Source organism: Halichoerus grypus, chromosome 11 (assembly GCF_964656455.1).
Source record: "Halichoerus grypus chromosome 11, mHalGry1.hap1.1, whole genome shotgun sequence".
Lineage (NCBI taxonomy): Eukaryota > Metazoa > Chordata > Mammalia > Carnivora > Phocidae > Halichoerus > Halichoerus grypus.
This window is the reverse complement of record NC_135722.1, coordinates 87,171,548-87,186,463: the sequence shown is the minus strand read 5'-3', so window position 1 is coordinate 87,186,463 and position 14,916 is coordinate 87,171,548.

Genomic DNA, 14,916 nt, shown 5'->3' with positions numbered 1-14,916 from the left:
ACTGCACATATCCAGTTTTATGATTTACTGGATCAGACAAAACCCAGCTTATGATAGGTGTTTCAGATCACATAGTTACTTGGTGTCTCTTGGTCAGGCACTCAGCTTCTACCAGAGCATGCTAGAAAGCCAATAACTGCTTTTGTCATTATTAGCAAAAAATAAACAGCCTTACTCCAAATTCTTAGGAGTCTATGCCATGATTCTCTCATTGGGTCTTCCTCGAGGCTCCATAAGCATCTCTATTTACCAGAGACACTAATTACTATTAGAACTGCTGGGTCGTAATATCCAAGTAGAGGGAAACTTGCACTGTCCTCTGGATCTGTTTTAGAGTTTCTTGCTGTGGGACATATTCAGAACTGATGGCTTTTTTTTTATTTTAATTTTTTTAATTTAAATTCAATTAATTACCGTACAATGTATTAGTTTCAGAGGTAGAGATCAGTGATTCATCAGTCTTACATAATACCCAGTGTTCATTACATCACATGCCCTCCTTAATGTCCATCACCCAGTCACCCTATCCGCCCACACTCCTCCCCTCCAGCAACCCTCAGTTTGTTTCCTATGATTAAGTCTTTTATGGTTTGTCTCCCTCTCTGATTACTTTTTGTTTTACTTTTCCCTCCCTTTCTCTATGCTCCTCTGTTTTGTTCCTTAAATTCCACATATGAGTGAAATCATATGATAATTGTCTTTCTGTGATTGACTTATTTCGCTTAGCATAATATCCTCTAGTTCCACCCACGGTTGCAAATGGCAAGATTTCATTTTTTGATGGCTGAGTAATATTCCATTGTGTGTGTGTGTGTGTGTGTGTGTGTGTGTGTGTGTGTGTGTATCTACATCTTCTTTATCCATTCATTTGTCGATGGACATCTGGGCTCTTTCCATAGCTTGGCTATTAGGGACATTACTGCTATAAATGTTGGGGTGCAAGTGCTCCTTTGGATCACTACATTTGTATCTTTGGGGTAAGTCCCTAGTAGTGCGATTGCTGGGATGTAGCTCTATTTTCAACTTTTTGAGGAAGCTCCATACTGTTTTCCAGAGTGGCTGCACCAGCTTGCATTCCAACCAACAGTGTAAGAGGGTTCCCCTTTCTCCACATCCTCGCCAACATCTGTTGTTTCCTGACTTGTTAATTTCAGCCACTCTTACTGGTGTGGGGTGGTATCTCATTGTGATTTTCTTTTTAAGATTTTATTTATTTGACAGAGAAAGACACGGCAAGAGAGGGAACACAAGCAGGGGGAGTGGGAGAGGGAAAAGCAGGCTTCCTGTGGAGCAGGGAGCCTGATGCGGGGCTTGATCCCAGGACCCCGGGATCATGACCTGAGCCCAAGGCAGATGCCCAACGACTGAGCCACCCAGGCACCCCTCTCATTGTGATTTTGATTTGTATTTCCCTGATGCCAAGTAATGTTGAACATTTTTTCATGTGTCTGTTGGCCTTTTGTATGTCTTCTTTGGAGAAATGTCTGTTCATGTCTTCTGCCCATTTCTTGATTGGATTATTTGTTCTTTGGGTGTTGAGTTTGATAAGTTCTTTATAGATTTTGGATACTAGCCCTTTATCTGATAAGACATTTGCAAATATCTTCTCCCATTCTGTCGGTTGTCTTTTGGTTTTGTCAACTGTTTCCTTTGCTGTGCAAAAGGTTTTTATCTTCATGAAGTCCCAATAGTTCATTTTTGCCTTTGTTTCCCTTGCCTTTGGAGATGTGTCTAGCAAGAAGTTGCTGTGGCCAAGGTCACAGAGGTTACTGCCTGTGTTCTCCTCTAGAATTGTGATGGATTCCTGTCTCACATTTAGGTCTTTCATCCATTTTAAGTCTATTTTTGTGTATGGTATAAGGAAATGTTCATTCTTCTGCATGTAGCTGTCCAACTTTCCCAACACCATTTGTTGAAAAGACTCTTTTTTCCATTGGACATTCTTTCCTGCTTTGTCAAAGATTAGTTGACCATGGAGTTGAGCGTCCATTCTGGGCTCTCTATTCTGTTCCATTGATCTATGTGTCTGGTTTTGTGCCAGTACCATACTGTCTTGATGATGACAGCTTTGTAATAGATCTTGAAGTCTGGAATTGTGAGCCCAGATGTCCATCGACTTGCTTTTCTTTTTCAACATTCCTTTGGCTATTCGGGGTCTTCTCTGGTTCTGTACAAATTTTAGGATTGTTTGTTCCAGCTCTGTGAAAAAATGTTGATGGTATTTTGATAAAGATTGCATTGAATGTATAGATTTTGCTCTAGGTAGTGTAGACGTGTTAACAATATTTGTTCTTCCAATCCTTGAGCATGGAACCTTTTTCCATTTCTTTGTGTCTTCCTCAATTTCTTTCATGAGTATTTTATAGTTTTCTGAGTACCAATTCTTTGCCTCTTTGGTTAGATTTATTCCTAGGTATCTTATAGTTTTGGGTGCAGTTGTAAATGGGATCGACTCCTTAATTTCTCTTTCTTCTGTCTCATTGTTAGTATATGGAAATGCAACTGATTACTGTGCATTGGTTTTATATCCTGCCACTTTGCTGAATTCCTATATAGTTCTAGCAATTTTAGGGTGGAGTCTTTTGGGTTTTCCACATAGAGTACTATGTCACCTGCAAAGAGTGAGAGTTTGATTCTTCTTTGCTGATTCAGATGCCTCTTATTTCTTTTTGTTCTCTGATTGCTGAGGCTAGGACTTCTAGTACAATGTTGAATAACAGTGGTAAGAGGGGACATCCCTACCATGTTCCTGACCTTAGTGGAAAAGCTCTCAGTTTTTCCCCATTGAGAATGATATTCGCTGTGGGTTTTTCATAGATGGCTTTTATGATATGGAGGTAGTTACCCTCTATCCCTACACTCTAAAGAGTTTTAATCAAGAAAGGATGCTATACTTTGTCAAGTGCTTTTTCTGCATTTACTGAGAGGATCATATGGTTCTTGTTCTTTCTTTTATTAATGTATTATATCACATTGATTGATTTGTGGATATTGAACCACGCTTGCAGCCCAGTAATAAATCCCACTTGGTCATGGTGAATAATCCGGGGTGATCTAATACTGTTGGATCCTATTGGCTAGAATTTTGGTGAGAATTTTTGCATCCATGTTCATCAGGAATATTGGTCTGTAATTCTCCTTTTTGGAGAAGAATAGGTGAACAAGGGAACAAAATACTAAAATGGCAACAACGACCCCAGAAAAATATACACTAAACAAATCAGAAGAGACTCAAAACTGAAAAAATAAAAAATTAAACAAACAAACAAAAGAAGAGAATATAATCTGACAGGTGAACAGAACAGAGCAGTACACTGGATCCTGTGTGTATTTTGGTCTGTTTGTTCGAAAACTAGATCCCAAAATTGTAAAAAAAGAAAAACTTATATATGTACAAAAATAAAAAATTGAAAACATTGAAAGGATAGAATGTAACTGTAAAAATGAAAATTAAAGGACAAAAAAAGAAGAAGGAATATAAGCAGACAGGTGAACAGAACAGGGCAATACACTATATTCTGAGTTTATTTTGGTCTGTTTGTTAAAAGATATTACATCCCAAAATTATAATGAAAGTAAAACTTTAATATATATACAAAAATAAAATTAAACACAATGAAAGGATAGAATGAACTGTGAAGATGAAAATTAAAAAAGACTTTAACAAAAAAGAGAAGACAAAAAAAAAAAAAGAGAGAGAATATGATCAGACAGGTGAAGAGAACAGAGCCATACACTAGATTCTGGGTATATTTTGGTCTGTTTGTTAGAAGAAACTACATTCCAAAATTGTAAAGAAAGAGAAACTTACGTATATACAAAATAAAATTAATGAAAGGATAGAATGTAAATGTAAAGATGAAAATTAAAAAAGATTTAGAAAAAAGAGTTGATAAGAAACTGGTTGAAAAAGGAAAGAGAAAAAAATTAAAATTGGAAGACTAAAGAATCATGGGAAAAATAACCATGAATTCTATATACTATTTTCCCCTAGCGCTGGAGTTTTGCAGTTCTCTATGATCGGTAAACTTGGTCTTGGCTGGATGTTCTTGCCGATCTTCTGGGGGAGGGGCCTGTTGCACTGATTCTCAAATGCCTCTGGGGCGGGGGGAGTTGCATGGCCCTTGCCAGAGCCAGGCTAAGGAAGGGGCTCTGGTTTGCTCTCTGTGACTTTTGTTCTTTGAAGGCTTTCCGCACAGCTTTAGAGGATGAGAATGAAAATGGTGGCCTCCCAGTCTCTGGCCCTGGAGCTGAGAGCTGGGGGCCCCACTCCTCAGTGAACCCCCAGAGAAAAGCAGTCAGTCACTCCCATCTCCCCGGTCTCTGGCTGCACTCCATGCTCACCCGGCCTATGACCGAGCGTTTCTATCTCTGGCACCTGACTCAGTGTGGAGTCTCCAAACCCAGCAGATCCCTGTGGTGTGCTTCCGCGCCGCTCCTCCCAGGGGAGGAAGGGGAGTCTCCCCGGATCTGCCGCTTGTTGGGTCTCTGCTGGAGGAGCAGGGGCCCGACTGTGCCGCAGATCACGGTTTATGGCAACCCCGAGCTGAGAGCCCACTCCTCAGCTCCGTCTCTGCAGCTGGCTTCCCCGCTCTGATATCTGGGAGCTCTGCCACACTCAGGCACCCCTGGTCCTTCTGTGACCCCAAGGGTTCTGAGACCACACTGTCCCCGCTAGGATTCTGCCCTGTTTTGTCACTTGAGCGTGTTTCAGGCTGGGACATCCGTCACTGGAGCAGACTTCTGAAAGTTCCGATTTTGTGCTCTGCTGCTCTATCACTTGCCGGTAGCCGGCTGATGGAAGCTCCCCCCTCCCCCCCACCCTGCCCCGTCTATCTTCCCATATATCACCTCGGATTCACCTCCCCGCACCTCCTACCTTGCAGAAAGTGGTTGTTTTTTTCTTTGTAGAGTTGCAGCTATTCTTTTCTTTGATTTCCGGTGGAGTTCTCAGGTGTTCAGAATGGTTTGATATCTAGCTGAATGCCTGGGACCAGACGAATCTAAGGTCTCTTACTCCTCCAACATCTTGGACTATCTCCTCAGAACTGACAGCTTTATAAATTATTTGGGAATAGATATATTGGTACACTTAGTTGCCCTGCATTTTTTTTTAAAGATTTCATTTTTTTAAGTAATCTCTACACCCACCATGGGGTTCCAGCTCACAACTCTGGGTTGTTGCATGGGAGTTGCATGCTCTACCAACTGAGCCATCCAGGCTCCCCAAAGCTAGTGGTACACTTAAATGAAGTATATGTTTGCCTCCAACAGCTAAAGAGGTCCATCAAATAAACTGCCTCTTTCTGCATAGTAGGCAGTTCAAGCTACATCAATTGGCTCACTTTATAAGAGGATATCCTGACATTATCTAGGGCAATGATCTTTTTTTTTTTAACTGGTTTTGTTGTGTCCTCAAGTTTCATGGGGTTTATATCCCATCTTCTGGCAAGTATGTGTTTTATTAAGACATTTAAGGTATTGATATTTCCTGCTCACCAGATCTAATTAGCATAATATCATTGTGAGGGCCAAAGTAATGCTCTGTGGAATATCAAAATGCTCAAGATCCCTTCATACTAGATTAGGACAGAGAATAGGACAGTGAAGGTGTACTTCTGATCCTGCCACAGAATGCAGACTGCTTCTGATCATCCTTATTGATGGGACTAGAATAGAAAACATCTGCTAGGTCCACGCTGCATACTGGATATCAGGAGATCCATCTACTTTCTCATACACCAGGCCAACAACTTAGAGTTACCAGATTATTAAGTTTCATTCTCAAAGACCCATATAACTTTTTCACCAGCAAATATGAGCATTAAAGGCAGATGGTGTAGGAATCACCACCCCCTGCATTTAAAAGTCCTTGGTGGGAGAAATGTATCTCAAATTCCTTTATGGAAGGGCCATTCCAGGGACTTCTTTTTGGCCCATTGCACCCTAATAGCTTTCAATCCATAGATCAGATAACCAATGTGGAGATTTTGTTAGTTACTAAGCATGTCTAAGTTCCACCATACATTCCCGGACTGGGGAAATCCCTATCAATTGGGTTCTTTATTTCACTGGGCCCACTGTGAGTGAGCCTGAGTCAGAACTCCATCTATCACCTCACATCCATACGTCTCCAATCTTAACAGTGAGCTCTAGAGGCATTTTCAAATCCAGGAATTAGAATCAGCCCAAAGCCAATATCTAAGAATACCTAGAAGTTCTGTATATTTATTTTCACTGTGCACAGTCACTCTAATAAATGGTACCCAGGGAAAGATTTGCAGAAATAGTCATAGTATATACATTGTGACAACATTGAAGTCCCTTTTCTGCAGGACTCAAATTTCTCCTCAATCAAGAGACTCCAAGTCTTTTTGAACTGAGCTATGTCTGATAATTAGGTAAGAAACTATGAAACCCCACTATAGTGTTGTGAATCATGCTGTTGCCCACCAGACCTAGAATAATTCCTTTTATATATTCCAGTGAGCACCATTGCATATTGACTGTCCATTCTGTTCCTTCATAAGCCTGATTAATTTGCTCTCATACAGATCCATGTGAGTAAAAATATAGATTGCCTCTACCCCAATTTGTCCAGCATGTCTCTGATGGCTAAACACCACCACCAGATCTCTCCAATGCCAGGATCCATCATTTCTACCAAAATGAGGGAACCCAGTTCTATTGCATCATCTGCCTCCATGATCTCTGGCCCATGTCAGATTACTATACTTTTTCAATAATTCTGGTGCTCTCCTGAGCAATGTAGTTATTATATTTTAATGAAAGGGATATCTCCTAGGACCTCCTGGGGGGATAGTTAAACAGCAGCTGAGCTCATGATAAGTCCATTCCAACCTTCTCCGGTCCTGAGCCTTTAGATGCTTTTCTCCACATTATTGGTTACAGGTTCTTGCTATTTGAATATGATACATGAATCAGAACTTGTTCTAAATGCACAATCCCAGGCCCAGCCCAGACCTACAGAATCAGAATCTGCATTTTAACGAAATTGCCAGGTGATTTTCTGCATATTAAACTTTGAGAAACCCTGCTATACACTATTATTGAGTCCAGGCTTCAATTAAGTGCCACTTCTAGGTGTTTGAGTCAACGTATTAAATCTAGAATACCAGGTGAGTGCTCCAATATCAATAAATTCTGCCTGACCTAATTTTATATTCTATATTCCTATATTTCACACTTTCAGAACCCACTCCCATACATTCTGCCTATAATGGAACACCTTGAAATATGATCTGGAGGAGAAAGAGAGCCTGAAGCAGAGCTAGCCCTGTGGTATGCTGGGTTCTAGGCAGATACAGTAGGGCTCTTTTCTACATAAACAGTTTAACTTAAAAATATATTGCAAAGTACATGGACACCTGTGTGTCAAAGTAATTTACAGTATATGCGCAACTCTTTAGAACCTATATGAATTGAAATAACTATGCCTCTTTGCCTCTGCCATTTTCTAGAACCGTTTATCTAATGCTGGTTACATCATTACTCATGATATCACATCATCCATCCATCTTGCTGCTCATGAACACCGGCTTCCAGTGACTCTCTCAAAAGTGGTTATTGTGTTTCATTCACAATGACTGTAGGTCAAGTTTATCCAGAGTATGCAGAATGAGAATGATAATTTGTTTTCTGGTCATGTTAAACATACCATTCAAGACTGACCTGGGAGAGCAAATTGATATCACGTCAATCAGGAGCAACAGAGGGTGTGGGTTAGGAGATGGGTAACAGTCTTGAAAGCCTTCAGAGGATACAAGCCCAGCCACTCCCCGAGGATTGCCTGGCACATGGCTCAGAGCCTATGAAGAGGGTGGTGGCCACCTGGTGAGCCAGCAGTGAAATGTACACAGGGTAAAGGACACTTGCTGTTGCCCCCACTGCCTTTGGGTACTACTGATTAGAGTCAGCCCCGCTGTCAGAACACATTCAGGCAAGATATAATGGGTCTACATAGAAGGCACAAGCCCAAAGGTCAATAGTCCAGTAACCAGTCTGAACTCATCCTCTGCCTGACGCGAGTCACCCAAAATCAGCATATCAGCACCATTCTGTTCTGTTGGCCCAATCCTAAATGGATTACAGGGTCAAAATATTCCTCAAAGGTGATAAATAGGGCCTGGGGCCCATGCAGGTCCCAGCCCAAGCTCAGAGCTCCCTGCTCAGATTGCACGTTGATTCCAGTTGGTCCCAGGCACTGGAAGAGGGCTGAGAACATTTTGAGTAAAACACTCACCTTTTAGGACCCATGTAGGACCCAATATGGCCTGGGGCACCTTGCCTAGACGGCACTACCAAGTCCAGCCGGTTCCATTCACTGAAGGAAGAGTTAGAAAATTATGATTCAGTTAACCTGAGATCATGCAGAACCGTGTGCCGGCTGTGGTGTCCTGCTGGTCCTAGCTGTCCCAAGCACTAGACAGGGGCCTAGACAATCCTGAGGAAGGCATTCCAGAGCATGTCTCTGCTCCACTCCCCACCACCACACACACACTTTAGTGCAGGGCCCAGAGCAGGGGTCCTGCTTGTCTGGATCTAAAGGCAGTCCTGGTTAGGGGAATAAATATTCTGTTCTCTCTTTTGGGAGATCTTACCACACTCTACCCTTACAGTGACTGAACCCAACCAGAAGCCAAAAAGCAAGTGACCTTGAGTAATGCAATCTATAAAGGTCATCCTCCTGGGACAAGAAGCAATGTGCAGAAAGGTGGAAGTAGTCTGGAGAGGCAAACTGAAAATATCTAGCACATAGATTGACAATTATTTTTACTCATCCTTTTGATGGTATTGGTCCATTTTCTTCATTTCTATCACTGCTAATAAATTGATTTCAGTTGAATTGTCGCTCTGTAAATATTCTGGATAATTTTCTTAGCTCTGTATTCTAGTTCTCTAATTCTCTCTCTGACTCTATTTAATCTGTCACTTAAATAGTCCATTTGAGTTTCTCATTTCAATAACTTATTTTCATTTATAGAAATTCTATTTTTTACCTTTCCTTTTAAAATAGTGTTTTTTATAGTTTCTCTTCTTCCTTTTATCTCTATTTTTTTTCAAATAAAGCATAGTTCTTAGATGAAATTTTTTTTTTTTAGATGAAATTTTTTAAAAAAAATGTTTGCTGGGGGGCGCCTGGGGGGCTCAGTCGTTAAGCATCTGCCTTCAGCTCAGGTCATGATCCCAGGGTCCTGAGATCAAGCCCCGCATTGGGCTCCCTGCTCCGCGGGAAGCCTGTTCTCCCTCTCCCTCTGCCCCTGCTTGTGTTCCCTCTCTCACTGTGTCTCTCTCTGTCAAATAAATAAAATCTTAAAAAAAAAAAAAAAATGTTTGCTGGCTCTTATTTGTGATGAATTATTTCCTTGCATGTTTTGCGATTTTTAATTGTGCTTTCATCTTTGGTGGGGTTGTACTTTCTTTTTGGGGGGGGGTTGTACTTTCTATGCAAGTCTTGTACAATGTGAATTATGGAGGTATTCCCTCCAGAGTGGTCCTGCATTTGCTTTGCCAAATGCATTAGAGCTATTACTGGACAAGGTGCAAATTTTATGTTAATTTCTCAGGCTTGGGGTTCCTAAACCACATGATTCAGTAACACTGGGACTCCGGTCCTGTGCATGGTGGAGGCTTGGCTTTTAATTTCTCATAAAAGGAATGTTCTTTCCACTCAGCACTCTTGAGAGCAATAAGCTCTTGTCACCTTCATAGATGGCCTTCTTCCTTTACATGGTTATAAAAACCTAAGCTTAATTCCTGGTCTGAAACTGCACTGTCCTTCCAGAATCCCTTACCACTCTCTACCTAGCACCCATCCTCTACCCTATCCCAACCCCTGCCATTGCAATGTCAGCTTCTGGCTTATACCCCTGATTTTCAAGGTTTTGTTGGATTTTCTGTTTCTCAGTCTTTTTGTTTGTGGCACCTAAAAACTTCCTTGTTTTTTCTTCTGAGCTCAGCTCTGTTTTAGAGTTTTTAGTTATATGTTATCTAGAATTTCTAGGAATCTGTAGTGCGGAGGTGTCTTGTTGTCTCAGCCCACAGGTTTCCAGAATCAGAAGTCCTCACTGTCTTTCTGTTTCAAATAAATTTAATTTAATTCCTCTAAGTTCATCAAGAATCGATTGAGAATCTAAAATACGTCAATTCATTGCTAGACATTAGAGATAAAGAACTAAATAAGACTCAGTCACTGCTTTTAGGAAATTTGCCATCAAGTGGGAATCACAAGCATATTTTTTTTAAAGATTTTATTTATTTATTTGACAGAGAGAGACACAGCGAGAGAGGGAACACAAGCAGGGGGAGTGGGAGAGGGAGAAGCAGGCTTCCCGTGGAGCAGGGAGCCCGATGTGGGGCTCAATCCCAGGACCCTGGGATCATGACCTGAGCCGAAGGCAGACGCTTAACGACTGAGCCACCCAGGCACCCCACCACAAGCATATTTAAAAATTATAATAAAATTAGGTAAGTACATTCCATTTTACAGAATAAGCAGTGGAGAGGATGGGTCAAAGGATACATGGCAAGAGTCCAGAGACCAATAAAGTGATTATTTGACTACAAGATTATGGAAATCTGTACTACTGTTTCCATGTAGGAATTCCTTCCTGACATTTCTTTAAAATGTTTATGTTTTTCTAAACCCTAGACCTAAAAATAATAATAATCATCAGTTGAGAAATCAGAAAAATGAGAGAAAGTATTATAATTTGCCTGTGAGAATTACAGCTTAACTATTAACACTAGAAGCACTAATGGCTCAAAGAAATCCATTCAACATCAAGTCAAAGACAAGAGCAGGAAACATGGAGCCACAGAGTCGAATACTGAGGTTGACATTCTGGGAACCAGAGCCCGAAGTGTATAAGAAAGAAGCAGTCACGATCCAATCAGTCAGTCTTGCTTAGGGCTGTTGACATGCTATAGGTGTGTTTCTGAGGCTCTGTCTGCTAACAATGATGTCATTCTTGCAAATAAAATAAATATTAATAAGTTTATACGCATCGTATACTTTATACAAATTCTCTCAGTGGTCGTGCAAAGAAATTAACAAATTTTTGGAAGCAAAATAAGTCCCGAATGGGCAATTTGGGCATGCAATCCTGTGGGGTGCTGTTGAACTTGTTAGAAGATCTAAATGTTATGTTATTTGAATATTACCAAATGCTCATTAGCATTCCTAGTGTTTAAATATTCACCAGAAGCCATAGGTCTTTGCAAGTATTTTGACAAAAGAAATACAAAGAGAAAGGCAGATTAATGTTATAGAATGTTCTAATAAGAGACCAGGAACTGATCTAAAATTTGAATTTAAAAAAGCATGGCAAATGGCATGCTTAAATGGCAAAACAAAAACCAAGGCAAGCAGACAAAATATTTTCATTGTTCAAAAGAGAAAATGAGCTTATTTGAAGCAACATGTTCACTAACACCCAATTTGAAGATGTTTTTAACACATCTTCATCCAACCAATTCAACTAACCTCAGCACAAGGTAAAAGACATTTTTTGACATCTAGAATGTTTGTCCTAAAACAAATCGACTATTGGTCAAGAAAATTCATGCTTGTGTGATTTATAATTTTATTTTAAGAATAATTTTAAAATATTAAATATTTGCAATACTGTCTTTTTTTTTATATATAACACAGGTTTTTATGGATGAATCAGTGGAGAAGTTTGAAACAATATTGAGAACATGACAAAACCAGGAGACACAGTGACAGAAGTTGTAGGGGAGTATGAGGCCACGTGGTGTGAGACAGCTCCAACGCTTCTCACTGGAAGCTGTTTTTCAATAGTTTCCTTTTTCAACAGTGTTTTCATATTACTATTTTTTTTTCTTTTTTTTAATTTAAGTTCAGTTAGCCAAGGTATAGTACATCATTAGTTTTTGATATAATGTTCAATGATTCATGAGTTGAATATAACACCCACTGCTCATCATATCACGTGCCCTCATTAATTCCCATCACCCAGTTACCCCATCCCCCCACCCACCTCCCTTTCTGCAATAGTGTCTTTCAATTCTTAAAATGATTTTAAAATCAATGATTTAAAATTATTACTTACGGCTAAAATTAACAGCACAGGAAACAGCTGCTGTGGAGAAAGGGGAACCTTCTTGCACTGTTGATGGGAACACAAACTGGGGCAGCCACTCTGGAAAACAGTATGAAGGTTCCATAGTTAAAAAGTTAAGAACAGAACTACCCTATGACGCAGCAATTGCACTACTAGGTATTTACCCAAAGGATACAAACATACTGATTCAAAGGAATGCATGCACCCTGATGTTTCTAACAAAGCAGCATTATCAACAATAGCCAAATTATAGAAAGAGCCCAAATGTCCATCAGTTGATGAATGGATGAAGAAGAGGTGACATATATATACAATGGAATATTACTCAGCCAATCAAAAGAGTGAAATCTTGCCACTTGCAATGACATGGATGGAACTAGAGGGTATTGTGCTAAGTGAAATACATCAGAGAAAGACAAATACCATATGATTTCACTCATGTGGCATTTAAGAAACAAAACAGATGAACATAGGTGAAAAAAAGAGAGAGGCAAACCATAAAACAGACTCTTAACTAGAGAGAACGCACTAATGGTGACCAGAGGGGAGGTGGGTGGGAGGATGGGGGAAATAGGTGATTGGGATGAAGGAGGCCACTTGTTGTGATGAGCACCGGGTGTTGTATGGAACTGTTGAATCACTATATTGTACACCTGGAACTATATTACACTGTATATTACCTAACTGGAATTTAAATAACTTAAAAAAAAATAATTACTTGGCATGTATGTTGTGTTAATGCTCCCTTCTAATTTTATATCCTCATTATTTTATCATCTAATTATTATCAAGTGTCTGTATTAGGCAGAGGTCATTTTTCGTGTTACTGAATTATGTAATTTGATCACAACATTTTGGTTCATAATAATAATAACCAAGCATTTATTATTAAATCTTTTTCTTCTTCACAGAAAACCTTTCAAATGTTTCTTAAAACACTATCACAGAAAAACTACACATTGTTTATTATGGTGGCCAGTCTTCATTATTTAAAGACACCCAAGCAAGGTGTTATGAAAACTGTGATTTCGGAAATCCTGATTTCTGGTTTCTGCATCACAAAACTTATCGTGTCAGACATTTGGAAACACTGGCCTGTGCTAAGGCAGTCACAGTGGAAGTGAAGAGGAAAGAAAAGAGAGATCCTGAAGAGGTAGAATCATCGGGCTTTAGTGGCTGAGCCGATGTGAGGGATGGGGGACAGAGGAATCTAGAACAAGTTCTAAGTGTCTGGTTTTGTTGACTTGGTTGATGCGGATTTCAGGAAGAAAAGCAGTGTGGGGTGTTGAGATTGTTGGAGCCTAGAAAGTCTAGGTAGCCTGAGTCATTTGTCTGGGGATGGCCTCTGGTGTCTGGAACTCAGCAAAGAAGTTTGTTCTGGAGATGGAGGCTTGAGACAGCAGCGAACAGAAGGGAGTTAGTATCGTGGGCAAGTCAGTATTTGTTTCCAACTGTTTCGGACTCGTTTAAAACATGTAAAATATAATAGAAGAGGTGGGTGTGTGGGAGCAATATGTGATAATTATTTTATAACTTTCCCAGCCTTACACATCATCTTAGTCATTTTGGCAAACAAAATATGACAGCTGGTCATGGCTTTTAGCCTCTAGACCTTCCAGAATTACAAATTTATATACTTCAAAAAGTAAAACAGAAATACCGTTTGGTTCTACTTCAAACTGAAACCAAAATTTTAGCCAGGGAAGAAATCTTATTTAACCCTTCCTTTTCCTTGAATTACAACAATGTTTACACAAATGGAGAGGAAAAAACTGATAATAAGTTAAAGCAACTAGGAAATGCTAATTATTTTTTTAATTGAACATCCGTGACTGTGTTCTGATTTGTATGCTGTAGAGCTTACAGTTAAAAGCCAAGGCTCCAGAGTTAGACTAATTGAGGCTTGGATCTTGACTCCTCTGCTTCCAAGCTGTGTGACCTTGGGAAAGCTGCGTGACCCCTCTGAGCTTCAGTTTTCCTATGTGTAAAATGAGTCATCCTTGACTTCCTCCATTCTCTAAGCCCTCCACCAGTCATATACTGAACAATTTCTTGTATCTGCTACTTTCTCAAGTCCAGGCTAGGGAAATCTCAATAGCCTCCTAGTTGGTGTCCCTGCATTCAGTCTGGCTCTCTTGAAATCCATTCTTGATCCTATAGCCAGAGTGATTGTTTGAACTCTTAAACCTGATCATGTCACTTGACTATTTGAAAGTTTGCAGTATCTTCCCATTGCTCTTAGGGCTTACCACCCACCTTCCCCCCTCAATGGGGCACCTACTGAAACCCTCCCTGAACTCCCTCTGGCCACTGGGTCTTTGCACAAATTGAAGACGTTCCCCATCTCCTCCACTCCATGCCCTTTGGCTACCTAACCTCCTTTTATCCTGCAAGCCTCAGCTTGGAGACCACTCAGGGAGTCTCTCTTCTCCCACCCCCCCAAATGTGAGATTTGGTTCCCTTCAAGGTATTCCTATAACACTGTATACTTCTCTCCGTCCTGTTTTCCTCATTGTGTATTAAATTATTTAATAATTACTTACTGTAGCAGTCAGCAGTTTATCAGGAAAATAGAAGCTACTCTGTGTATTATGAGTATTAAGAGTTTTAAGATAGGAAAGTACACAACCATTGGGGAAGCAAAGATCAAGCAAGCCATTGTTAATGTCCTCAAGAGCTCACCTGGGAAATCACAAAACCTATGAGTCTGTAAGGTGCTCCCACCAACTATTTCAGCCTGTATCACAAAATAGACAATTCTCAAAAAGTCCATCTGGAAGCTGTTTGAACTTTACACTTCTCTGTGCAT